Source organism: Nyctereutes procyonoides, unplaced genomic scaffold (assembly GCF_905146905.1).
Source record: "Nyctereutes procyonoides isolate TBG_1078 unplaced genomic scaffold, NYPRO_anot_genome, whole genome shotgun sequence".
NCBI classification, from domain to species: Eukaryota; Metazoa; Chordata; class Mammalia; order Carnivora; family Canidae; genus Nyctereutes; species Nyctereutes procyonoides.
Window position 1 is genome coordinate 11120077 of NW_026575030.1, and position 18173 is coordinate 11138249.

The 18173-nt window shown below is 39.3% G+C and overlaps 1 long non-coding RNA gene across 4 annotated transcripts; it reads left to right on the forward strand.

Annotated features, from left to right (window-relative positions):
• The first annotated feature begins 1586 nt into the window (after positions 1-1586).
• Positions 1587-15830, forward strand: LOC129503597 (uncharacterized). 4 transcript variants are annotated; one of them, XR_008663210.1, is made up of 5 exons: positions 1592-1621; positions 4305-4329; positions 4955-6667; positions 10000-10039; positions 14371-15830. It is a non-coding gene; the product is annotated as an uncharacterized LOC129503597 (long non-coding RNA). The 4 variants fall into 4 exon arrangements; XR_008663209.1 differs by having other exon boundaries at positions 1587-1621; positions 4305-6667; XR_008663211.1 differs by lacking the exon at positions 1592-1621 and having other exon boundaries at positions 4143-6001; positions 6534-6667.
• The last annotated feature ends 2343 nt before the right edge of the window (positions 15831-18173 follow it).

The window sequence follows — 18173 nt, forward strand, 5'->3', positions numbered from 1 at the left end:
GTTGCTGCTGCTTTGCCTTTGTCAACTCTTCTACCAGATTGTACGCTGAGATCACTCTTGTGTTTTAACCTTTTTATGAAGAGGATGATTATTTTTTAGGGCAATAAAATGTATAGAATTGGTACTCTTTGGAAATTAAAAGTCTCATATTTTTCCCTCAAAGAAAATGAACTTTTTAGAGAGGCAAGGACATCCTCATCTCACTGCTCAGACTTTAAGTTGGCTATACGTATAAACAAGCTATGGGGCAAAGGAGAATTCCAATCAAATTCCATGAAATCTAGACATATATTCAATACATTTTTTTTTTACGTGACAGGCATTATTTAAATTTCAAGAAACAGCAACTGAACAAAACAAACAGCATCCTGATCTCCATGGAGAGTATGGCTGATGAGGGCAACATACAATAAACACATAAGCAAATAAATTCACAATATAATGTCAGATAATAATAAATACTATAAAAATGTGTCAGAGTTAAGTGGATATGGGAATATGGTTGCAAATGTTGCATTGGTGGTCAGAGAATGCCTTACTTTTTGATTAGAAGTTTCCATAGTCAAGATTTATATATGAAATTGTTTTCCAAATGTTAGGTTAAGTATAACATAAAATGAGGGAAGAGAGAATATCTCAGTCTCTGAACCAGTTCCTCACTTCTGACATGATTCTAAGGGCTTTTCAGAGCTCTTGCAATTTTTCGTGTCTTCCACCCAGCCTGTTTTCCAGAATACTTTGCATTAGTTCCGAACGCAGGGCTTTCTTAGAATTTTTTCTTGGGGGATGGGTCTCATTCTAAAATTATTTCCCTGGACCAAATATGCATTTCATGGGGAAAGAAAATGAGCTCCAAAGCAGAGAAGTAACTTCGTCAAGGATGCCTGTGCTCCCAGGGCGAAGGAAGCCTCAGGTTGAGGTCCCTTCCATATGTGCTGCACAGTGGGCCCTTGGTCCTGGGGTAGGAGACCGTGCAGCACTGAGAGGGACCCAAAGCAGCTGTGAGGCAATCTAGTGTGTCCTGCCTGGGGAGGGCTGAGTCCCCAATCCCAGCAAAGTTAACCAGCAGCTGTATCAGGACTTTCTTGCCAGGGCTCAGCATTCTGCTAGGCCGGGGCTACAGTTCAGGTGTGGCCCAGCGCCCAGCACACCAGCTTGTGCCTCAGCCAGAGCGTAAGCGCAAGCAAATGCCTAACGCAGAGCAAAGCAAGGGTCAGAGGGGACAGGCCTGGGGCCCACGGCCGATACTTCTAATTTCTGTGATCCCCCCAAGTGCCGGAGCTGGCAGACAAGACAAGGAGCGGGGAGGGGGAGGCCTCCTTTTGGTGAGGTCGTCCCCCACCCCCAGACCAGGACTGGGGCCCCTGCAGGGATCTCAGGGGATCCACTGCAATAGGCAGGCAGAGAATGGTTTTCTTCAGGGGGAGCGCAGGGGAGTAGGCAGGGAGCATGGAAGGGATGCTGTCGGTATTCAAAGCAGCAGATAGGAGTGGGAGTTAGCCTGGATTTCTTTCCCCTTTCTGTTCTTAATCATCTTTTCTTTTTCCCCTCAGTGAGGATGCTAATATTGTGAATACCTGGGCGTTCCAGAAGAATCAGTGGAGATTCAATAAAAGGAAATGTAATCTGGGGTGAAAAATAGCTTCCCTTCACTTGTGTGTGTGTGTGTGTGTGTGTATAGAGTTAATGCTTTGCCATCTATGGGGCAGTGTATTAAAAACAGGATAAACACTGAGCTTGGACTACAGCACATTCCATGAAAGTCTTGGCTCAGCCACTAGCTTGCTGTGGGTCTTGTGTAATTCAGCAGCACCCTGGGGGTTTGAGTGCTTCTGTATAAAATGAAGAATAATTTAACTAATAAGATCTCTAGGCCTCTTTACGGTTTTAAATTTTCACTTATCAATTATAGTTTTAAAAGTCACCTTTCAGGATGGTAGCTGGGAGGTCACATCATAAATCTAGACATAGGAAAGTGGCATGATTTGAAAAGTACTAAAAGCTTTGCATTCTCCAAAGTATATATTTTTATATATACATGTACACACATTTTCATACTATAGACAGATTTCATTCTATCATTAAAGCCACGCGTGAATCTCCATTCTAACAACTTGTGACTGTGGCCTTGTTAGCATTGCTTGATTTCTGCAAGACTCTATTTTTCTTTCTTCTTTTCCTTCATCATGGGAATAAATATTGCCTGCTTTACAGCTTTGTTATAGGATTTAAATGAGAAAACTAATGTGAGAAACAAAGGTAAAAGACAAATTATTAAATTTCCTTACTACCTTGAAACAGGCAGAGCAACATTCCTCTAGGGACTCAGCTGTCTTGATGTTAATAGTTTGCTAAGGGCAACAGGTAACCTTAGCCCAACCCCAGGATCCTGTAAGCCTACTTTAACATAAAAATTTCTTTAGAAACTTCCTTTATCTCTCTACCCCCATAAGATGCCTATTGGCATTCATCCCCCAAGCATATGGCCCACAGATATACATCTGAAGGGTCTCATGAAACGTTTTATTAGACAGTAATAAATGACCTTTTCCCAACAATAGCTAGTCCTCTCAAGGTCCTGGAAACCTTGCTTCCAGAATTCCTTAGAGCCTTACCTTATCCCTAATCCCCGCCCAATTTAAGAGTATATAATGGGCCACTCCTCTTGATCCCAGTGCAGCTCTTTCTGTCCACAGGTTCTGTCCCCGTGCTTTAATAAAACGACCTTTGTGCACCAAAGACATCTCAAGAATTCTTTCTCGTTGGCTTCGAATCCTAACATCTTTTCCTACATCAAAAACTTAGATAATGCTAGTGAAAGAACTAGCATTATCTAAGTTTTTGATGGAGGAAATCACTAGAAACTGTGATGGGTTATTATGCCACTTTCTTCCAAAGTCATTAGGAACTGGAAGTGATTTTTTTTTAAAAGCTTGTCTTTCACACACTGCTGTTGGCTAGATCACAGAACATGAGCTTGTCCTCATGAAGGATGTGTTATCTGTGTCAGCCCTCTTCAATTCCAATTTTATCACCACCTTGAAAATGTTTGTTACTTGCTAACACTGGAAGGTGCACGGCAATGACCCCACTGACTTGAAGCCTTCTGAAGGCTCTATCTTCCATGCTGGCTTTCCGACATGATTGATATCCAAAGATGTCCGTCCAGGATGTCATTGCTGAAAGCCTACCCAACCGGGAAAAAAAAAAAGAGAGAATGAGAGAGAGAGATTTCTGGTTCGTTTCCTCAGAGTTAATTTTCTAGATTGAACATCCATAGCTTGGAGTGTCTTGACTTTTTTGGAATTCGGAAGTTAAGAGGAACAGAATTTAAGGTACACTCGGATATAGTTGGAGGTTTTCTGCAATCTTCCAAATGCAGAGTCTTGAATGTTTCACTCCATACCTCAGTCCCTAACTTATGAGGCTTTACTTCTCAGGCAAATGTCCCAAGGCAGAGATGCAGTGGGCTGCTGATTCTTAACAAGATGGAGCTAGTCATAGGGACACATGGACACATGTGTGGAAAAATACTAGCTCAGGAGCCCCCTTGACTTGAATTCTCTCCATTGCTTCCTTTTGTGTAACCTTGGGCAAGGTATATATGCCATCAACCCGACTCTCAGTTTTCTCTTTGGTAATATGAAGATAACATCTCTTAATATGATTATTATATTAAATAGAAAAAAAAAACCTTATAGAATATACCTAGTGTTCCTCTATCACAGCTATGAGTTGTATATTCTTGGTGCTTTACACCCACTGCTTCCTGATGAATGAAATGGGACCACACATCAGAATACAATGCCAGCCAAAAAATCAGAATCTTAAAAAAAAGAAAAGAAAAGAAATCAGAATCTTTCCCACGGTTCAGGAATCAGAGTGAAGGACCATGAACACTGTTTTTTTTTTGTTTGTTTATTTTTTGTTTTTTGTTTTTTTTTTTTTGAGAAAGAGGACATTTGCCTGAGGTTCAGCTGAAATGATTGCATTCGTAATGTTTCCTGCTGCCAAGGCCTCTAACCTCCAGGATCTTATCCTCAAAAAATCAGTTTAACAAGTGTCCAAATTGGCCAGATCAGCCAAATCTGGAACAGAGAAAGTCACTTTCCTCTTACTGGAGTGTCCCCTGGACCCGGACAGTGCCACAGAATGTTTATTATTCTGTAGCATTTTTAGAAATTACGCTCTTTGTTAAACCCACCATGGTGCTCAGTGTGTGTGTGTGTGGGGGGGGCTGGTGATTCATTAATTCATTGCGATGATTTGTCCTAATTATTCTAATTACTGCCTTGTCTTCTCAGACCAGCTGGTGCCTAGAAGTGGAGGGTAAGTCACCAGCCCTGAGCATGGAGGTAGCTACAGAATCCTGGGTGCTGGACCTGCAGAATTCATGGATATGGGGTCAGGAGAGCCTCACTGCTGCTGCTAAGTCTGAGTTGCCTGTGCTGCTGCTTTAGCTTGAGTGTGGGTCACTGGAATTTTCCACCATGCCTTTTCTAACTTTTCTGGGGAGAGAAGAGCCCTGATCCATGTTGCTTTTCCCTGTTTGAATGGCTCTTAAACTTAGTCTGGCCTTCTAACAACTGTTGATAATAAATAGATCTATCACTTAACGGCACACTACCAAGTGCCATCCTCAGTACGGACCGCTTTGCCTGCACTGCTCTTAGTGGCTCAGTGAGGGAGTGACATAGGGGATTGGATCCCAGGTCACTGACCCTGCAATCCTGGGTCCTTTGCACATCAATCTTTCCCTCTCACACAGAAAAGCAGGGCCTTTCTGCTCATGCTGGCTTCTTATCTGAGATCTCTGCTTCTTGCATCCCTGAACTCTTTTGCTATGATCATTCACATTCTGTCCTGGCTAACTAACAGCCCCTGGTAGCCATCCATGTTGACTTGAATGTGTGAAATGTCTTTTAAGTTATTTATACCTTATTTTTCTGGACAGAAGTACATTCTGGAAAATGCTGGAACTGTGGCTCATCCCTTAGGGAATGAGCTGGTACTTAACAGAATCTATGGCATAAGAAGTTCTGCAATGAGGCTGGTTGACAACAAAGCAAGGTGTTGCAATAAGGCAATGCTGATATTGAAAGACTTGACTGAGAAGGAGTCAGTTCATCTTATTATTCAAGTAATTTCTTGGGGAGTTATCACAACCCTGACTGGCTTTTCTTGACCAACTTCTATTCTTATTCACATCTCAGCTTACTTGTCATTTCTCCAAAGAAGACCTTCCCAGCTCTATAGACTATGGGATGCCCTGCTTTCTTGCATTCAAAGAATAGTGGAATCGCCTCATACTTAAATTTACTTTTCCTAAGGCTTGCTTTGCCAAAGAGGCTGGAAGTTTTGTGAGGTCAGAGGCTCCATCTTGTCTGATACTCTGACATTCTTGGCACCAAGAGATTGCTGCTCAGGGCAGGCCTCTGTCCAAGTGCTCCACAAGACTGGAAGTTGTGTGCCCACAGACAGCTTCCTCATTTCTAGGTGGCCATATCCTTTCAGGGATCCCCAGTCATAGTTGGAAGTTACCTGTACAGCCTGCACAGAAGAAGTGGAACAGGGCTTCAGGTGGCATGAAGTGAGAAGGTGGGGTGGCATGAAGTAGAAGATTTCTTCTATGAGTAGAAGAAATGCTGGAGAACCCCATTGGACAAACAGAGAAGCTTCAGAAAGAATGACTGATGTGCAGGAATAAAGAAAAAGAAGGCCAAGAGTGAAGGAACCTGTGTTGTTAGCAGGACAGTGGATTCTCTCTTGATGTGGTCTTTGGCTGAACCTGCTCATCAGGCTGACCAGAGAACTAGAGCCTGATTTCTATATCTGAAGATTTCAGTAGCACCTGGCCTGTTTGCATTTTAAAGATGTTAGATGATTCAAACAAATGCAGAAAACATGAAGAGCTATCTGCGTGTAAAAGGTTTTAGTATTGAGTTGTTCTTCATTTTGCTAACTGAACTGAAGGATGGTTTGCCTGGCTCCATTTCACACGGTGAGCTATTTGCTATGTACATTCATGAGCCAGATGCTAATAAGACCCGGACCGATAGCATATGCAACTTGGAACCTTTAGCCTGGACCGATAAGCATGATGTGTTGTGTTCATGAGGAACAGATGGTTTAAATTTAAATTCAAATTTTAAAGGAAACACAAAGCTGAAATGAAACTCTTTGAATGCTTGATAAAAACATTTGATATTTATTAATAATGTAATCAAATTTAATGGAATTCAGTTGAACCCTTAAACTGTCCAGAGAGTACAAATTAATGATGATTTTTTTTAATCTTTTTATGATTACAATAATGATTTAGACTTTTCTAGAATGCAGCTTTTGGGAGAAATCCTGATAGAAAAAAATAAACTTCAGGACGTCATTCAGCATGATGTCTGAAAAATTAATACTCTTGATAGTAATTTGAAATGGAAACAGAAAAAAAAAAGAAAAAAAAAAAGAAATGGAAACAGACATTTTGTAAGTGCCAAGGGGATAATGAATCCATTTTCAACCCCCCATCCCTCCAGGGTTATTTCCTCTCTGCTCTCCAGTAGCTGAGATGAGATGTTAATTTCTTGAAGTAATGGATGTATCGAAACCCAGCTGGGTACAGTGGAACAAGCATGAGGCAGAGACCCAGGAGATGTGTTTTCCAGCTAAGGTGATCATGGAATCAGTCCAATTCCCTTTGAAGATGAGGGGGATTATTTAATAATTATGCTGGCTCAACATGTGTTGACTGGAACTGCCTTTGGCCAAATCAAGACCCTAGTTCTAGCCCCGAACTTGTCACAATCATTCTCTGATCTCATGAAATTCTCTTAGCCTTCCTGGGTCTGACTTTCCTCACTCTGTCTCAATTCCTGCTGATGAACTAGCAACTGTTTTGAGAATTTGGTGTGAGAATGTGCGTCTGAGAGCTTTGAAACAGAGAAGAGAAAATAGCATTTGGCAGTATTGTCTCTGTGAAGTGGATAGAGATAGCTCCCAGAAACCACTTATTGGTCCTCCTTGATAGAAAAGAAGAATGAGAAGTAATTGAGAAAGAAAATTTAAAATATTAGGTAGCATTATGTGTTCACAAATTCTAAATGTTCAAGCCTTAGATGTAGGTCAGTAGTTTCCACTTTAGCACTGAAGTTCCCTTTTATTATTCCATCTTTAGAGCTTTCAAGATTTAAGCATCATGACAGCTGTCAAATGCCAAAATTAACTTTATCAAAATCACATATGACTACCAATCCTGAACTTTGGGTTTTAATGAAAAACCAGTGTGAATATCTTTAGTACCTGTAATACCAGCTGAATGGAAAGAAAACTAATCAACACATGTAGTATTATTTTGTGACAAATAATCATTTTTTTTTGGGGGGGGGCTATTGCTGAATACTGAGAAAAGCTGAGGACCTAGAATCCCTCCCCAACCCAAACAAAAATATATTATTGGATTCTCTCTCTCTTGGTTTTCTAAGGGCCTCATGTGAGAGCTAGGTCCCATGTGCTATGTTAGCCAAACTTCAGAGCCAACATTTTGAGCTCAGGGGGATTCAGTGATGCATCCAAGGTCAAAGAGCTAACAAGGAAAGAAGTAGAGATTTGAATCAGGCCACAAATCCTCTGTTATTTCTTCTAATTCAATCACTAAATCCCAGTTCTACTAGGAATCTAAGAAAGAGTTAAAAAATCAAGTATTTTTTAAAGTTGATGTGAGACAGGAATTTTCTGAAATTTTAGGGTACTGTGAATGAGTATCAAAAATGAATAAACGTTTCATGTGCTGGAGGGTGCTTGAAACCAGAACAAAATGCAAGGAAGAGACAATTAAAACAACAACAACATTATAACTGAGGGTTTGATTAACTATTTTAATGTTAGCAATGATACCTGCTATCTGTGATTTTGTCAGACTCCTCAAAATTGGCTTAGATTCAAAAATTTGGATAGCTAAATATGTCTTTTTATTTTAATAATCTCTAAAATAAAACATCCAATATATGACTTTGAACAGGCTTTACATGCTGATTCTATATAGATCATCAATATTTAAGTAGACAGAGGTTCGAGTTAAGAATATGCGCAAGAGAAAAATAATGGCATTGCATTTCAAATCATATCCTTTCCACTTTAAACATGACCATCGTCATACTTTGAGACCTGAAATGAGCCAGTTCATTTTACTTATGAGATCAGTGAAAGGTGAAGTATGTAACTTCATCTTGCAAACTGCTATGAAGGTGACCATCACCTGGAGATACCCAACAAGTCTAAAATCACCAGGATGGGCTTGCCTGGAGCGAAGATGCTTAGTGGGAAGGTATGGTGGTGGAGGAGTCAGTAGGAGGCTGGTGTGTCCATCTTGGGTGGAACTGACAGATGACAGATGCTAGCAGACAGAGACAAAGGTGCTCTGCCACAGGTAAGGGGCCCTAGTCAAACCCAGGGAGCCCATAGGTGGTGAATGGCATACATAATACTACATAATAACATGGGCGACTAGAGAGCTTGCTGAGTACTTGCTATAAGCCACACATTAAGACTTTTCCTATATTTCCTCATTTACTCTTTGCTGCAACCCAAAGAAGTAGGTACTATTTTATAAATGAGGAATTCAGAAAGTCCTGAAATAAGGTGTGATTAAATTCCTTGCTCAAGGTTCCAGTTATAAGTAGACAAGATTTGTCCACTTATGTATGACTTCATGTTCTGAACTGTTAAGCATTCCACAAAGATAAATGTTTAAAACTTAGAAGATTTGGGGATTGTAATAGTTATTAGAGGAAATAGATGAGGAGGAAGGAAACAGGGCAAACACTTATTTTTGAGCACTCATTATATTATATATTTTGTATCCTATATTCTAGAGGAGTTTTTAATATATTAAATTATTTCATCAGTTATATATTTTTCTTATGTATGTTTATATGTATATATGTATTTATTTACTTATTAAGCACGCATGTGCCAGCAGCCAGAGGCTAAGGGTAGAAGGAGAGAGAGAGAGAAAATCTCAAGCAGGTTCCATGTCTAGCCCGAGCCTGACTCAGGGCTTGATCTCATGACCCTGAGATCATGGCTTAAGGTGAAATCAAGAGTTGGATGCTTAACCAACTGCTCAGGTGCCTGAGTAGGCACCCCTGATTATATGTTTTTTCTGAAATGACAACCCAGGGTATCAGATATATAAAACAACTTTTCAATGTCACTCAGCTAATATAATGATGAAAGGGATTTTGCATCTCTGATTGCAAAGTCGATATTCTTTACTTTAGTCTATATATTTCTTTACGGATATTCCATTCCATTGACATACAATTCTCCACAAAACAGTAGATTAGAAGACATTGGCCCCAATCTCTCCTTGAAGTCTCGGGGTACTGGCTGGTGCATCACCATCTTTCCATCCTGTTTCTATGAATATCTACTCTAAGGATGTTATTTCAATACCCCCTTGACTCTGCTCTCCCAGAGTCTTTGAATCTACTCCTCATGTGACCAGTAAAATGGATCCATGCTATGCCACATTCTGAAGGATTCATTGCCTAAATTTATAGACATACTGGTTTAATAGGATGTGCTGCATCTGGGGCAGTTGGTTTTAAATGACTTCTCCATGAGAGAAATGGCTTATTTATTTAATAACATGGTCAGGTAAATGGGAACCTTCCTTACATGTTGGCATTTCTGATAGTAGAGCCAATTCAGTGGAACATTTATAGTCACATTTACCATTTCAGTGTTTGAGAGTATGGATGATACAGCTTCTTTCTACGTGAAATTTTCTCTCCCTCCTATACAACCTGCATACCCTCAGATTCTCCAAACATGTCATTCTTGGTTTCTGATTCTTGGCTTTGAAGGCTAATCAGGAAAAAGAAAGTCTGGTCCCAATTCTGCCACTAAGGAGTCTGAGGTCACTTGCAGAAGCCCTCTGACTTAATTATCAATTATTCATTAATAAAATGTGCCTAAATATCTATATTTCTGATTTCCTAGGACTTCCATGAAGATTCAAGATAGGGAATGAGAAAACACTGTAAGTACAGCAATGTATTGCAACATATGTAAAGTTATTGTGTAATATAATAAATCAAGTCCTCTGTGCTACATCCTTGAAAATGGTTTTAGAACTTGCTTATCTATCAGGGCCTTTCAAAATGTGTGGGGGTAGAAATACACATTTCCTTTAGAAAATAAATAGACAATAGAATAATTTATAATTTGGAATGCCTGTCTGGCTCAGTTGCCAGAGCATGTGACTCTTGATCTTGGGGTTGTGAGTTCGAGGCCCCATGTTGGGTGTACAGATTACTTAAAAATGAAATATTTTTTAATTTATTTTGTTTATTTTTTTAAGATTTTATTTATTTATTCATATGAGACACACACACACAGAGAGAGAGAGAGAGAGAGAGAGAGAGAGGCAGAGACACAGGCAGAGGGAGAAGCAGGCTCCATGCAGGGAGCCCGAAGTGGGCCTCATCCCAGGTCCCCAGGGTCATGCCCTGGGCCAAAGGCAGGCATTAAACTGCTGAGTCACCCAGGGATCTCCAATTTTTTTAAAAAGAAAAATATTCTTTTTAAAAAAGAATATATATCTTGTCAATATTTTTTTCCCAACTTGACTATAAAGTGACCATGGTAACCAGCTCCCTGCATATTCCCCCTTCTTGCAGTGGACTTTTCAGTAATCAATGCCAACAGTCCAGCAATGGTGTAGCCAGTATGGCAGGGGAGCTGTTATAGAAAAACATTCAGGATGAAGCTAACAAGAATATCTGAGAAAGAGAAGCAGGTTGAATTGATGTTGAAACTAATTTATTTCATTACCTGGCACTAGATATAAATTGCAGTATAATGATATTAATCATTTAATATGGATTGTTCACATAGAAGTTATAAGAATACCAGCATTCCACTTGGTGCTATTTTTTTCCCCCAGCCAAATCAATTTGGTTTTAAAGGATTTGTTTGTATTTAAAGTATAAAAAGAACCAAGGGTTCATGCAGCTTTGCTCAGAACAGGAGTAGATGGAGAAATAGCTGGAGCCGGAGGATATCAATAAGCCAAAAACCTGAGCAGATTATAAGGGGCAGTCAGTGATTTCTACCTGGAGTAAATGAACATGGCAGAGTAAACACCTTTAAAAGAAAGTCTCCTAAGGATTTAATCCATTCAGAGCCAAGCTGAAAGCAGCAATTCTTAATCCTGGATATACATTATAATCTCCTGAGAAATTTAAGAGATACCATTGCCCAGGCCTCACCCTAATTTAATTAAATCAGAATTGTTGAGAGCTAGTGCCATGGAGCATATATAATGCCATCTTTCTTTTAAAAAAAAAATCAGATGAGGTTTGAATAATAATAAAAAAAGTATACAATCAAAGAAAGAAACATTTACAAAACATATATTCTTTGCATTATATGAGGATCTGGTGAGTTTAAAGAGGCACTAGATTCTCTTAACAAGGCAATTACCACCAGATTAGGGATATAAAAATATATGTATGTACTCCAAGCATTAATTGTGAATTTGTGGTAAGAATTCTGTGTTCCATAGACCTTCAGAGGAAGGAGAAATGATTTTGGATGAGGAGAATTAGGGAAATCTGAGGATCAGTAGGAGATGGGCTAGGATTTTAAAAACAGCATATCACGAAGCTACTGTGGCATAACAAACCATTCCAGTCTTAAAGACCTAAAAACCATCATTTATTATATTTTTTAGAGTTTAAAACCACCTTGATCACTTGGCTGTTCTAGGTTGATCTTGACTGGCCTGTGCTTGGGTTCTTTTGCTAATGATCACAAATTGTTGTGGCACATAATCTATTTGAAAAATAAAGATGCTCAGAAATTCATGTGATGGATATGACCAAAGTGATTTCACAAATGTTACTTTAATGACATATGAATAGTTTTCTTCAGCAGTTTTAAGGACAATTAAGTATTTGTGAGGATAAGGGTCTCCTATGCTCACATTTTGGCACAACATTAAGATAAATTATTCCACCCGTGATAGTATTTGGTCAATTTAAGACTCAAACCCAAGATTCCTGTCTTTAAGCCTAGTCTTTCTCCTATACAAATACAGATGGTCCATTAGAGAGGGCTTTGTGTACTATTTCCTTCATATAAGAAATTAAAATTAATTAACCTGAATGCAAGAAGAAGTTATCACCAACATAGAGGAGGGAAGAGAACCAGTATCTCTGAAGAACTCACTAGCCCTCAGTCAATTATAAATCAGCACTTTTAAAAATCTTTAGCACAACCCTTTTCTGTGGGTATCAAACCATTTCATACATAAGGGAAAAAAGTGATCTCACAGAGATGATTCCATCCAGGCAAAATCACATGGTAGGTGATGGAGCTGATGTTGGAGTCTGCCTCTTTGTCCTTTCTAGTCCAAGCTCCTGTACACTGTGATTTATTATTATATCATATTATATCTGACGTACTTTACATACTTTACATACTGGATAAGTGAATACCAGGTAAGGGATCAGTGTTGACAGGTAGGAGCATGTAAGGTCATGTAACTGCATTTTATGGATTGATAAATAAGGTATTGCTTTCCTTTGAATTAACCTAAAACTCATTCTAAAAATTAAATGAATTTCAGTGCATGCTCATTTTACATGGTTAAGATTCAGGGGGAATCTGAGAAAGTCATCATGTTGGTGGGGCACAAGAAAGTCCAATGGTCCTCTATCACCTACTAGTCCTGCCAATAATAAGAATGTATCCAGAGTTTTTCAAGACATTTATAACCAAAAAGGGACCAACTGGAGGGTGGTACTGCTCTTCTTATCTGTCAGCATTGTCTATACTTCAAACCTCCACCTATGCTGAAGTTGGACCTTCTCAGTCCTTCTTATTTTTGTCCCTGCTGGGTTCCATGTTCCTATTTCTTGATCATGTTGAATCTGTCATGGTCTCTTCACCCTGGTGCCCTGAGTTCTTCAGTGTGCAGACTTTCTGTACAGCATAGAAAAGATATGTTTTTTCCTAAGAGTTTTGAGGGAATGATGAGATGGTATCTTACAGATCCCACAGCTCCAATGTGGACTCTGGGACAGGCTTGGGCAAGTGTGGCCACCAGTCAGGCTGGAGAACTACAAAGGTCTCCAAGGACAACAGGAGGGGCTGGCAGGGTCAGGAACCCAAACTGCAGACAACACAGCAGATACATGGCACTGTGGGAAGACACACCCAGAAGCAAAGATCTCTCCTTCTGCTGAGAGAAGGGGTCTAGGTTTTGGTAGGTGGGGGCCTGCAGGGCACTGCAGGTGAGGTCCAATGGGGAAACATGAATCACTCTGCGTGCTCCACAGAGTGTCTGGAATCAAAGCTAAGATTACAGTATGGAAAATGGCTTTGTACCTGCAGGAGTTTGGATAAGCCTTGCTTAGGTAAGATATATGGGATCCAATTTTAGAAGCCTGAACTAGCTTTATAAATAGCATTTCCAGATAAAATACAGAATGTCTATTTAATGCTGCATTTAAATTAACAATGAATAATTTTTAAATATATGTCCCAAATATTGTACGAAGGATACTTATACCAAAAAGTTTATATCTGAAATTTAAATTGAAATGGGCATGCTATGTTTTTGTTTGCTAAATCTGGAACTGTATTTGCAGAAGTTGGAAATCACCTTCTCTACCAGTTTTAGGAATGAATATTTCTTTCTAAAAGCTAATGGTGGGAAGTACAGAGAAAGAAATCTTGGCCCATGTGAAACGCATTTTAACCTCAACTTATTCCTCTGGAAAATAGGCATAATAATAGTACCTAGGGATGGCTGGGTGGCTCAGTGGTTGAACGTTTGCCTTCGGCTCAGGGCATGATCCTAGAATCCCAGAATTGAGTCTCACATCGGGCTCCTGGCATGGAACCTGCTTCTCCCTCTGCCTGTGTCTCTGCTTCTCTCTCTGTGTGTGTCTCTCATGAATAAATAAATAAAATCTTAAAAGAAAAATAAAAAAATAATAGTACCTAAGTACTATTATTGTACTAAGTACAACCTCTCCTAAGATTGTAAGGGGATATATATGGGATAACATGTGAAAAGCTGAGCACAGCGTCTGGCTTAGAGTAAGTCTTCAATAAATTTCAACCATTATTAAAATAAATACTACATGAAGACGTGGATGGGTAGTGAATGAATGCATAAATGATCTTGGTAAAGCAGCACACTATGAAAATCCAAGTAATACTCTATAATAGTTCATTGCAATTTATTTTCTATCTGAAGCTCAAGATCCATCACATTCTGCATGGGAAATAATCAAAACAAAGTGGCGTAACAAGAAATCCCATGACAGTTGTGTGGAAATGCCATCTTTTCTTTTTTAGGTGAAGTGGTAAAATCTTGCAAGTGGCATTTGTGCCTTTGACAAATGGGAGGCTGACAACATTGGGACGTGGTTGACAAGTACAAAATAGCATTCAGGAGGCAGGCATCATGAAGAGGAAAACAACTCTTGTGTGTAGCTGTCTATATTGAGCCAGATTTTAAAGAAGTGAAAAACTCTCTATATGGGAGTGAAGAACATGAAGATCTCATAGTAAAATCTGTTTTTCTTTTTAAGATAGATAGTTTTCTAAAGCCCTTTTCCCCCCACTGTACAAGACTATATTGGAAAAATATCCCTAGAAAATGTAATTCAGCATATTTTGATGGAAAACATTTTCTTTTGGTTATAAGCATCTAAATAATCCATTGTGAACATCAGAAGTTATTGAAAACTCCAATGTGTCTGCAATATATCCCTTCTTGTAGAATACAGGCATGTTTTCTGAAGGTTTATTGAAAAATGAGAGTCTCATATAAAATGTATTTCAGATCATTTAACTTTTCTATCTTCTTTTATGATCCAATGAATTTTATTCATTTTAGCAACTCATGCTGAACCTAAGTACTTTAGGATTAAGATTAAAATACTGAGTATATGAATTAGGGTTAATAAAAAAATCCAATATATTTTTGCTTATGCAGCTACTGTCACTTAAATGAAATGATACACTCAGAGGTGAAGTGTGGGTAAACTAACTGATTTTCTTTTAATTTGGTGTCCACAGAAATCAAACCCAGATGGTTCTATTGTTATAAATTAAGGTTGATCAAAGTGACAAAACTCCTGAGGGAATCTTTTCTCAAGAATTAAATTGGGTGCCCATAATTGTATTTCTATAGCTCTATCTCATAGTGTAATCAGGGAGAAAAATTAAGACTAATCTCTAGACCATAGCAAATATCTCTCATATAGATTTTAATTTCCATTGGCTGGGTTTGCTAGAGAGTACAGATACAAAGGAGAAATATCTCTGAAATGGATTATGAACAATTTAAATGACCTGAATTGTAGTGGAATTCCACAAGCAGGGTAAGTACTGGTCAATAGGAAAATTCAGACTAAATTTGTAATTTGAGGGCGGCCCCGGTGGCGCAGCGGTTTAGTGCCGCCTGCAGCCCAGGGCGTGATCCTGGAGACCCTGGATCGAGTCCCACGTCAGGCTCCCTGCATGGAGCCTGCTTCTCCCTCTGCCTGTGTCTCTGCCTCTTTCTCTCTCTCTCTCTGTCTCTATGAAATAAATAAATCTTTAAAATAAATAAATAAATAAATAAATTTGTAATTTGAGTTAAGACATTGTGTATATAAAGGTGTATATATAAACCCTGTGTGTGCCCCGGGGGCCTACTCTTGTTTGTTTCCAATGGACAATAAAATTACGGAGTGGATATGCTTGTGATATGTGCTACTATTCCTCACAATCTTGGAAGAATGGTAGCAACCCACAGAAACACAGCATGGTCAGGAAAGGAACCCCGAGGTCAGAGTGGAGGAAGGATAAGTAGAAGCCCAGAGGTTGGGATGCTGTTACAGTGATCTATCAAGAAAGCATCAATACCCAGACTATGATATTCACATCTGAAGCAGAGAGAAGTAAACACAATTATGAAATCTGAGGGCTATAACAGGAATAACAGGATAAAAGGAATCTCTTGGAATAACAGGATCTCTTGATGCCTGGACACGGAGAGGGTGGAATTCAAGCATGCTCAGGGACCAGGGGTTTCATGATGCTATTAAACAAGATAAAGAACTGGGAAAAGGGATGATGAGAAAGATGATTACTTCAACCCTTTGTAAACTGAATTTGAGGTACTTTGGGGCATACTATAGTAAGTCCTAGTAAATTGATTTGGGAAATGGATTTTGATATTGATGATTATGGATAATCAGATGGAAGTCACTGGGGCAAGCTGGGAGGCTAAATGGGATGGATGCTGAGTGGGAGGCACAGTACGCACCAAAAAGACCTTACCTGGCATTTGACATGTTTCCCTAAGTACTGGCACTTACAGAAGGGCTGAGGATCAGAGTAATAGAGAAGGGCAAGCAAACACAGAGGTGTGCTGGAGCCAACAGTTAACTTCTCAGGAATTCTGTAAGCTGCCAGTTGGACACTGCTATCATTAAACATTAAATTGTATATATTTAAAATTACCTATATAAAAAACAAAGATAGATAAAATTCACCTCTTCCAAATTATTTTCTACAATTGATGATGACCTATACTCTTGAGGCTATTTATACCTATTGTGTCCACACCGTGGTCTTTTCAACTCTACTTTCAGTGATATCTTGGCTGGTAGCTTGAAACTACAAGGTAATCAGCCAGTACTACAAATTAGGGCTCCTCCCACCCCCCCACCCCTCACCCCACCTTCTCAACCCTGAGAACTGGTTGTTTACAAGCACACCGCTGATTAAGCAGGGACTTTCATATCCAAAGAAAGAGCCATGGAATAAAAATGCTTTTCTTATTGCTAAAAAAAAAAAAAAAAATTACTCTATAACTTGGTAGCTTAAACCAACGGCTATTATTTTGTTATTAAAATTCACAGTTCTATTGGTAAATAGTTCTGGAAAGACATGGCTGGATAATTATGGCTAAGAATCTCTCAGTCAATTTTAGTCATCGGTGGCTAGAGAGGGAGCAGCAGGGTTGGCTGTGCATCTTTGTCTTTTTAAAAATATTTTATTTATTTGAGAGAGAGAGAGAGAGAGTGAACATGAGTGGTGGGGGGAAGGGGACAGAGGGAGTGAGAGAAGCAGACTCCCCGCTGAGCAGGGAGCCCTATGCGGGCTTGACCCCAGATAGGGCTCCCTGAGTCCGCCAAAGGCAGACGCTTAACTGACTGAGCTACCCAGGGGCCTCCATGTTTCTCTCTTTATGTAATTTTTTTTCCAGGTGTTCTTTCTGTGTTAACTAGTTTGAACTGCCTCAAAACATGATGGCCCCATGGTAGTTGTACTTCTTATGTGGTATTTCAAGAGCTCCAAAGGCAAGTGTCATAGGGATGAAAGTGGAAGCTACATCACTTTTTATCTCTTGCCTTAAAAAAATCATTAGAATCACTTCTAGCGTATTTTATTGCTTACAAACAAGTCACAAATCTGCCCAGACTCAAGGACAGTGAAAGTCAACTCCATTTCTCAATAAGGGAATGGAAAAGTTTAACAAGAACATGTAGAATGGCAGATATTTGAGCTCTCTGGAGAAAATACAATCTGCCTCAGAGCCCAATCCATAAATGAGTTGGAGAAAGACAATTATACGTAGTTGCCACTATGGTCAGCAGTCTAGAGGATATTTGAGAAGTGTTGCTTTCATCAATATGAGACAAAATCCACACACATGAGGTAGGATATCATTTCCAAGTGATACAGTCTAGGAGCTGAAGAAGTTTAGTTTGAGGGAATTTTATAAAATAGGTAAGTCCAACCCTAGATGATGATAAACAATACATTTGTCTATGTTCTTATGGCTTAGGGAGGTTTCCATGTCTATCACCAGGAAGGCACTACTTTTTGTCTCTGTTCTGAACATTTCTACTGATTCTATTACTTGCATGAGATTTTGTCCTCATCTTCTCAGCCTTTCTGTTTGTATTCTCCTGATTGTAACTTTGCTGCCTCCTTTTGATTATGTATAGTTTTTTTTTTCCTGTTTTCTTCCATATAACTTTTGTTTCCCTGATGGTAGACAGCAAATTTATTCCTTACCTGATCCATGCTGCCTCAAGTTGTCTGGCAAAAGCTCTGATCCTCTGCAGTTTGAACCAGAAATTCAAAAACGAAGATAAAAG